An 8,498-nucleotide genomic window follows, 5' to 3' on the forward strand; every position below is an offset into this window, starting at 1 on the left:
TCATGGGCAAAATTTTTATAATGAGTCGGCAAACCAGTTTGGACAGCATTCTTAGCATATGAGTCTACGCGCTCATTACCGACAATACCGCTATGGCCTGGGATCCAAGCCACAGCTACATTGATGCCACGGGTAACGCAGCGGTGTAAACACTCTCGAATTTGAAATATAATAGGGAATTTGGATTTACTCCGAAAAGGGAATGAAATTATGGCGTGTAAGCAGCTCAATGAATCAGAAAAGATAATGGAATTTTGAAGATTATGAGACTCTACATAAAGCAGGGCCTCATAGATTGCTGTAGCTTCACCTGTGAAGACAGAAGACTCGGGAGGGCGTTTAAAACTAAGAATAATCCTGAATTTGGGGATCCAAACTGCCAGGCCAGTGTCACTAGTGTCTGACGGTTTGGATGCATCTGTGTATATGCATAACCAATCTGAAAACATTTTACTTACCAAACAGTTGAAGGTTTGGTCAGCGTCAGGAGAATCTTTTTCCACACCAAAATCGGTGATGATATTTGGTTGAAAGGTAAGGGCGTCATAAGAGGTGCTAAACATAGGGTTAGAGAGAAACGTCACTGTCGTGTTGGGAAGTCTAGAGAATCTGATGAAGCTTCTCAGCAGAAGTGGGACTGTTAATGGGGATTGATTGATCTGAACAGTAGATAGATGTTGAAGGGTACCTAATTTGTAAAGGAGAGGGTGAGAGGTAAATTGACAGATCTTGTAGAAGAATCTGTCACATAGAAATTGTCTACGGAGAGAGAGGGGAGGTTCCACACATTCCACTTGTAGAGCGTTGGTCGGGGAAGACTTCATGGCACCAGTTATAATGCGCAGACATTTGTATTGGAGTTTATTTAATTTTTCTGAAGCAGCCTTATTGCAAGGGTCTAAGATAAAACTCGCATAGTCGAAATGGCTGCGCACTACAGCGTTATATACTAGTTTTTGAGTATATGGGTGAGCACCCCACCAAACTCCAGACAGGGATCTTAGGACGTTAACGCCTTTTTCACATTTCTGAGCGACGTAATTTAAATGCGGAACACCTGTTAGGCGTGTGTCGAGAATAACACCTAGAAATTTTACCTTGTTGTCAACAGGGATTACATCGTCACCTACAACGATTTCAATATCTGGTACATACCGTTTCTTGGTGAACACCACGCTGGAGCACTTGGCAACAGATAATGAAAGGCCATGCTCGTGCAACCAGTCAGTTAGATATCTCATGGCTAGGTTCAAAGAAACATTAGCTTCGCTTATTGATGGGCTAGCAAAGTATAACGCTATGTCATCAGCATACTGCAAAATTTCGCAAAAACAGTTTACAGACTGTTCCAGGTCATGAGTGTATATGTTATACAGGAGTGGACTTAATACTGAACCTTGGGGAAGTCCTTTCCATACAAGTTTAGGATTGTCAATGGATGAATTTGGGCACTTAATATAAATAAGTCTCTCCGCGAGGAGGTTGCATATTAAACGGGTCAGCCTCTCAGGGATACTCAGATGTTGCAGTTTCTGCCTGAGTATTGGAAGGAGAACGTTATCATACGCAGAAGCCACGTCGAGGAAAACACCTACCAGATATTCTTTCCTTTTGAATGCTGTCTGGATATCTGTGACCAGAATACCCAGACTGTCTAGTGTACCCATACCCTTTCTGAATCCGTATTGAGACTTAGCTATGAGGTTTCTATTTTTCGACCAACCATTCCAGTCTAGTTTTGATCATATGTTCCGTTATCTTAGATAAAACAGACGATAAGGCTATTGGTCGTCTAGAATTGGGATCATTTGGATCTTTGCCGGGTTTTAAAATAGGCAATACAATCTGTTTCTTCCATGAATCAGGGAGAACCCCATATTCAAAGAAATAATTTGATAACTCTAAATAGAAATGCTTGACTCTGGAGCTCGACTTAGAGATAAAGGAATATGGAATGCCATCAATGCCCGGAGACGAGTCTCTCAAACCATGGATAGCAGATTCCAATTCCTCAATTGAGAATGGGGAGTCTAAACTATGTGAGGATGGGAGAACAGAAGGAGGTAGAGGAAGATAATCAAAGTTTGGAACAAATGGTGGAGCCAGTCTGTCAGAGAAATCATCCAGCCAAACCGCAGGATCGTTGGACAACATATTCTGTGCATTTAAGGACCCACGAAATATTCTTATTTGTCTCCAAATGATGGAAGCAGGAGTCATAGGAGAGAGGTTTTCGCAGAATCTGATCCAACCTTGCTTTTTTTTCTTTAATAATAGCCTTCTAGTACGGGCTGCACAACGCTTATATTCAACAAAATTTTCTGGGCTCATTGCAACCGAATAAGCATCTTCTGCATCATTTCGCTGTTTAATTGCTTCTGTGCATTCAGAATCCCACCAAGGAGGGGAGACCCTTGAGCGTCTTTTTGATTTTGTTGGCTTAGAAGAAGATGTTAGTGCGTTTTCAAACTCATAATAGTTGTTCATAAAGTTATCTGGAGAACAAGGGGGGATCAGATTGACTTTATTTTCGACAGACTCAACAAAACTCTGCCACGCTTTTTGGCTCACCTTGTATCTTGGAAATGGGTTAAAATTTTGAATAAAAGATGGTCTATTGGATATAGTGATGTCGATTGGGAAATGGTCGCTACCATAGGTATTCGGGAGGGCCCGCCAAGACATTAATGTAGCCAGGGAAGGAGAACAGATGGAAAGATCGACAGCACTCTTAGGATTCTGAGAGGGGAGAACGCGACGAGTAGGAGATCCGTCATTTAGTATACAGAGGTCAAGGGAATCAAGCATTTCAATTATTTCAATTCCAAAACTGTCACTGTGATAGGAGCCCCATGATACATGGTGTGCATTAAAGTCACCCATGATCAAGAATGGCCCCGGTAGAGATGAAATAATATTAAAAAAGGGAGGGAGAAGGGAAGGATGGGGATCTGGGAAATACACGGATACAAATGTAATGTTTAGAGCTCTAAGAGCCACCACATTAAATCCATACCCGTGTGCAGGGATGGGGAGAGAGGAGTAGACAATGGAGCGCTTCACAAACAAAGCGCAGCCTGCATACCCGTCGTCTCTGTCGTCCCGCAAACAGGAGTACCCTGGCACCCGGAATCGGGAACCCGGCAAGAACCATGTCTCCGAGACGGCAGCGACGACAGGTTGAAGTTTATCTATCAAGAGTAAAAGTTCAGATTTTTTACGATTCAGACTCTGGGCATTCCACTGAAGGATTGGTGTCAGAGCCATTTGTGAATTGGTAGAGAAGTTTGAGTTTATTGGCAACGTTGGGCGGTAGGGTTGTATCATTGAATTTTGACACGATGCATATAATTGAGGAAATCAATACCTCTAGAAGGTTATCATTAGGAGTTACTGGGAGTGTAGATGTTGAAATAGAGGAAGAGGGAGAGTTATTATTGAGGGCGCATCCATTGGGAAGAGAAGATGAAACATCAGCAATTAGGCTGTTGTGAGCTTGCTTATCATAGCTCTTACCAAGGGGGGCATGGGGACGCCTTTGGGTAAATACCGTTTTCCTGTATGAGGTGGTTTGTGATGGCGGAGAGGCTGATGGTGAATTTTGTGTAGAAGATGGAGATTTGGCAACTTCTGCGTATGGTTTCCTACTGCTAGGGACCTTGGCATTTGCTTCAGAGAAGGAAATATTGTCTTGAGACATAATCAATTTAACAAATTTTTGCCTAGAATGCTCAGGGCAGTTTAGGTTTGTTGAGAAATGTCTGCCAGAGCAGTGTAGGCATGAAGCATTTTCCTGGGATATGGTGCAATTTTCACCATCATGTGGTTGAGCACAACGGTAACATCTGGGCTTGGAACGGCATTGTGCCTTCACGTGACCAAAACGGCAGCAAGCTCTGCATTGGATGGTGGGGAATTTATAAGGCTCTACAATGACTGTCGCTTTGTACGAGTAAATCTTTTCTGGTAAGACTTGACCTCTGAAAGTGATGACTACTGTTTGAGTTGGAATCCAGGAAACCTTTCCATCACTGTCTTTATTCTTCCTACTGAATCTCCTTGCTCTTAGCACATGACCGCAACCTTGGGGAAGATCAAGTGAGTTCACAAATTCATCCATTGACAAGTCCCGTGGAACATCTTTACATACACCCATCCTGGTGATGCTGTATGTTGGGATGCCCACCTTGTATCCATTTTCATTGAGCAGTGGATCTTGCATAAATTTGTTTGCGTCAGCTGCAGTGCAGAATTCTACAGCTACTCTGTTTCGACCGACTACTTTAACTCCGTCACGGGTAATATTTGCAATTTTGTTTTTATGTAGAAACTGGCCGAATTTGATAGCTTTTAGGGAAGTACCTTGAGAGGGGGATGACTCTAGTCTCGAAACGTGGACAATAAATGGTCCTACATCTTGCAATTCGTACCTTTTGTTGTTTTCGTTGAGGCTAGGGTGCGTATACATCGACTGGATGGATGCAGACGCAATTTCTGGGTCCGTGATAACTCTTTTTCCTGAGTCAGTAATTGGCTCCTCATGGGGGCGCTTACGGCTTGATTCCTGAGGGGTTTCAGGGAAGAGTGGTGGAGAAGGAGGAATAGGAGTAGGGCCGGGGTCCGGCGGCGGGTCCGGGGGGCGGTCTACGTCGTGCTCCATCTGGAATTATCCAGATGGAGCAGAAACAGGTAATAACTACTACTTACCCAGACACAGGACACACAAACCAACACCAGAACAACACAATCTCGGTCGGAAAACACTAATAATGGCTGTAATTTGAAAAATTCCAAAACCACGTGCAGTCAACAACAACACGAAAGCGAGAAAAAACCTCAATCAATTTCAAATTGACAGGTTCAGCTAGTGACACTGACAGTCAAATGACAGCCATATGACAGAACACACAGAATCATGAAATTCACAGATATGGATCGACACAGATAACTTTACAAAGCTGAAAGGCGTTATTCTGAGGACTAAATTTCATGAAAAGTCGATATTATTCTTCGGTTCCGTATTTACAGAGGTAACCCAAAGCAAGTCATGCCCAGGTTCTTAGACAGTATTAGAATATGTAGGTAACTTTTATAAAAAATTAATACGAAAAGTAAAGACAGAATATGATAAAAGCGAACTTCAAAGTAATATGAAAAATAGTAAAATGCTCTGGAATAAAATAAAGAAAATATGTAACATTAAAACAAAAAGTAACAATGCAACCGAACTCGCTGATATAAAATCTACAAAATTCGCTGATATAAAATCTACAACTGACTCCCTTGCTATGGAAAACAATATGTTGAAAACGGAAATTGCGGCACTAAAATCATCAAAAACTACGACTGATGAAACGATTAGTAACATACAAAATGACCTGCAACAATTAAAATCAGTTTCGAATTTGCAACCAGTTTCTGAAACACAATGCGCAACTCTTCAGGCTGATATATTAGCGGAAATGGAGGAACGATCTATTAGAGACAAAAACATAGTGATAGCTGGAATCCCAGAGTCTTTATCAACAATTTCCTCAGAAAGACAAGAACACGACAAAGGAGAGATATCCAAAATTATATCAGCAATTTTCTCCGGGTGTCTGGCACCTAAACCATTAAAAATTATACGACTGGGAAAAATTGATGCAGGAAAGACCCGTCCAATCAAAGTATGTTTTGACTCTGCAACTACTGCCAAAGAAATATTAAAAAATAGATCTAAAGTTGATGCAGTTAAAATTTATTCGGATCAGTCACCATATCAACAAAAATTTGTGAAAAACTTACGTGAAGAATTACAAAAACGGACCCAAAGTGGTGAAAATGATTTGACTATCAAATACACTAGGGGTGTTCCTAAAATTGTAAAAATACAGCCAAAAAACTCCCACCAAGTTGCGTCACAGACACTTCCAAAGGTATAACCTACGAAATTGCTAAAACCTATACAAATATAACATCTAACAAAAAATCATTAAAATTTATATACCTAAATGCACGCAGTTTAGCAAAGCCAGGAAAAATTGATGAACTTAGATGTGTTATTGAAGAATTACCAAAAATTCATGTTATAGCTGTTACGGAAACTTGGATAAAAAGCGACGAAGAGGCTAAACGACTAAATATCCCCAATTATACACATTACTATAACTTTAGAACAACAACAACTGGAGGTGGAGTGTCCATCTACGTTCATAACAATCTTAAACACCATTTCCTAGAACAAAAATCCGAAAATGACAACCACTATATCTGGATCTATATTGATAAGTTCTCACTTAACATTGGAGCTGTGTACAAACCAGAAAGAACTAATGACACGGACTTTCTAGAAACATATGCATATTTTCTGTCAAAATGGCGAAGAGTCATCGTTCTTGGAGATTATAACTTGGATCTACTGACAAATGGTAAACCTGTGAAAGACTACAAGAAAGTTGTTAAAGAAAATGGTTTCAAAATACTGAATAAAATAAGCCAGGAATATTGTACACGAGAAACTTCGACGACCAAAACTATTCTCGATCACATCAGCACAGATCTCAAAGAGCATAAATTTCATATGACTATATTTGACTCGTCCCTATCAGATCACAAACAGATTTATCTGGAAGTTCATAACTACAAACCTGTACCATTGCAAAGAGTCCAATATGAAGCCATTGATTACCATAAACTATATACACATATTAAAGATCAGAAATCCGAACTAGATTGTTCCGACTATAAAACAATTGAAAACATTATAACAGAAGCATTGGTTGGTAGTAAAATAATCAAAAACAAGGTACAAAACCCACCTAAAACCGAATGGATTAATAAGGAACTCATTAAAGGAATAAATGAAAGAAACGTAGTCTGGCAAAATATGAAGGCAAATCCGGATGATCAAACACTGAAAGAAGATTTTGTGAAAAAAAGAAACTTAGTATCTAATAATATACAATCTGCTAAAAACAAGTACTACTATGAATCTTTCAAAAAATGCACGAAAAGTCCTAGAAAAATGTGGCATCTTATAAACTCACTCTCGAATAATAAAAATAAATCAAATCTTAATCCCACCAGACTTGTTACTGCTGCAGGGGTTATCACAGATGTTAAGGAAATATGTGAGCATTTTAACTCGTTTTTTGCAAACATAGGTTCTGTTTTGGCCAATGATATTTTATCAAAAATGCCATGTAATTCTGTTCCTGTTTTTGATACTGTGGAAGCAAATATCGTAACTACACTCTTTAATCCCACAAGCAGTGACGAAATATCAAAATTAATAGATAAACTTAAACCAAACACAAGCTCTGGAATCGATGGAATAGGACCAAAGGTAATAAAATGTGTAAAGGATCTCATAGCTGAGCCATTGTGTAGAAGCATAAATTTGTGTCTTTTGGATGGAGTCTTCCCGGACTCCCTAAAACTTGCTAGAGTAGCTCCAATCAACAAATCTGGTAAAGTAACAGATCCTGAAGATTATCGGCCTGTATCAGTATTACCGACTGCATCAAAAATATTTGAAAGCATAATTTATAACAGATTAGAACAACATTTAATATCTATTGACTTTCTTTTCAAAAAACAGTATGGTTTTCGTCCTAAATCTAATACTCTCTCTGCTGCAACAGACTTAGTAACGACGATAAAACTAAATATTGATAAAAAAAACATTGCTTTGGGTATATTTATCGATTTGAGGAAAGCTTTCGACACCGTTAGCCATGATTTGCTTTTGATGAAGCTAAGGAATATAGGTATCACAGACCGTGCTTTAAAAATTCTTGAGTCCTACCTGACTAATCGACACCAAGTAGTTAAAATTCAAAATTGTCAAAGTGAATTAAAACAGGTGACCTATGGTGTTCCGCAAGGTTCTATCTTAGGGCCACTCCTATTCCTTATCTACATCAATAGTATAAAAGATATTGGGCTCAGTGGTGACATCACACTTTACGCGGATGATACATGTCTTTTCTATTTTGGTAGTGACATTGAGTCCATAGTAGAAATAGCCCAATCTGATCTCAACAAGTTAAATCAGTGGTTTCAAGATAACCTTTTAACAATTAATACATCAAAAACCAAATATATGATATTTGCAGCCAAAAACAAAACTATTAATGAGCATAATCCTCTTACAATAAACAATGAAACCATTGAAAGTAGCAATGAGGAAAAGTATCTAGGCCTGATTCTTGATAATCGTCTCACCTGGAAACCCCACTTAAAGAAAATAAAAGCCAAACTTACATCCCTAACAGGAGCATTGCGTGGCATTTCCCGCTGTCTTCCAACGCCAGTCCGCTACATGATCTACAACTCACTTGTAAAACCACACATTGAATATCTCATTGAAGTTTGGGGATCTGCTGCAAAAACTAATTTACGTTCTCTGCAAACTGGACAAAACAAGCTTGTAAAAATATTATTTGGTTACGACTATTTAACAGAATCAGCTAAAATATACAAAGAAACTAAAATTTTTAACATTGCTCAAACTT

This window comes from Plutella xylostella, chromosome 21 (genome assembly GCF_932276165.1).
Source record: "Plutella xylostella chromosome 21, ilPluXylo3.1, whole genome shotgun sequence".
In the NCBI taxonomy this organism is placed as follows: domain Eukaryota; kingdom Metazoa; phylum Arthropoda; class Insecta; order Lepidoptera; family Plutellidae; genus Plutella; species Plutella xylostella.